We start from the raw sequence: 1,738 nt of genomic DNA, 5'->3' as shown, positions 1-1,738 counted from the left end.
ATGCTGGATATGTTGCAGTATATCCTAGATATAATATATGTTTGCAGAACCGAACAGTTCTCTTGTTGCATAGGGAGAATTGGATTCAGAAGGTATAAATAACCCGGGAAGAAAAACAAAAATGCAGATAGTTCACATTCGTTTCCCAGTGTTCTTTCTTTGGGTGTAGCTGCTTTTGTCCGTCATTTATCAATTGAAACTTAGGTCTCTTTGTCAAAGAAATCCACTTCCATCAAAATATGTCCTCATACAATATCGTTGTCGAAGTGTATAATGATCTCCTAGTTCTGCTCATTTCACTTAGCATCAGTTCATGTAAGTCTCACCAGTCCTCTCTGTATTCATCCTGCTGGTCATTTCTTACAGAACAGTAATATTCCATAACATTCATATACCACAATTTACCCAGCTATTCTCCAATTGATGGGCATCCATTCATTTTCCAGTTTCTAGCCACTACAAATAGGGCTGCTACAAACATTTTGGCACATACAGGTCCCTTTCCCTTCTTTAGTATTTCTTTGGGATATAAGCCCAATAGAAACACTGCTGGATCAAAGGGTATGCACAGTTTGATAACTTTTTGGGCATAATTCCAGATTGCTCTCCAGAATGGCTGGATTCGTTCACAACTCCACCAACAATGCATCAGTGTCCCAGTTTTCCCACATCCCCTCCAACATTCATCATTATTTTTTCCTGTCATCTTAGCCAATCTGACAGGTGTGTAGTGGTATCTCAGAGTTGTCTTAATTTGCATTTCTCTGAACTGAGTCACATTATTAAAACTGTGTTTTCATCTCTTTCTTCATCCTCCTCTTCCTCTTCTTCCTTCTCTTCCTTCTTTTCCTCCTTTCTTCCTTCTTTTCCTCCTTCTCCTCCTTTTCCTCTTCCTCACCAACATCATTATCATCTTATTCCTCCTCTACCTCCTCCTGCTCTTACCACTGATGCTTTTCCCCCACCACCTTGCCTTGGAATGGATCTTCTTGATGCCTCTTTTGTAAAGTGGAAGCTGAGGAGACTCCCAAACTCTCCATGGCTGACAAAGGGTCAAAAGAAGGAATTACAACTAAAAGCAACATTAATTTGAAAGTAGCAGAGCAAGATAGTGCAGTAGTTCAATTTAAGTTTAGAAGGCACAAACTACTTAATAAACTAATGAAAGCATACTGTGAATGACAGGGTTTGTCACTAAGGCAGATCAGATTCTGATTTGATGGGCAGCCAATCAATAAAACAGACAGATCTGCATAGATGGAAATGGAGGAAGAGAATACAATTGATGTATTACAGCGGCAGACAGATCTTTACTTAAAAAGAAAAAAAGAAAAAGAAAAAAAGGAAGGAAGGAAGGAAGGAAGAAGGAAGGAGAGAAGGAAGGAAGGAAGGAAGGAAGGAAGGAAGGAAGGAAGGAAGGAAGGAAGAAGGAGAGAAGGAGAGAAGGAAGGAAGAAGGAAGGAAGGAAGAAGGAAGGAAGGAAGGAAGGAAGGAAGGAAGGAAGGAAGGAAGGAAGGAGGAAGGAAGGAAGGAAGAAGGAAGGAAGGAAGGAAGGAAGGAAGGAAGGAAGGAAGAAAGAAAGAAAGAAAGAAAGAAAGAAGAAAGAAAGAAGAAAGAAAGAAAGAAGAAAGAAAGAAGAAAGAAAGAAAGAAAGAAAGAAAGAAAGAAAGAAAGAAAGAAAGAAAAAAAGAAAGAAAGAAATTGCTCCTTGATAGTTTTCCCTTCATGTCAAACATTT

The 1,738-nt window shown here is 39.1% G+C and overlaps 1 pseudogene; it reads left to right on the top strand.

Annotated features, from left to right (window-relative positions):
• Positions 1 to 1,038: 1,038 nt before the first annotated feature.
• Positions 1,039 to 1,308, top strand: LOC127557802 (small ubiquitin-related modifier 2-like; annotated as a pseudogene).
• The last annotated feature ends 430 nt before the right edge of the window (positions 1,309 to 1,738 follow it).

Source organism: Antechinus flavipes, chromosome 3, assembly GCF_016432865.1.
Source record: "Antechinus flavipes isolate AdamAnt ecotype Samford, QLD, Australia chromosome 3, AdamAnt_v2, whole genome shotgun sequence".
Classification (NCBI taxonomy): domain Eukaryota; kingdom Metazoa; phylum Chordata; class Mammalia; order Dasyuromorphia; family Dasyuridae; genus Antechinus; species Antechinus flavipes.
This window is presented reverse-complemented; position numbering and strand designations above follow the sequence as displayed.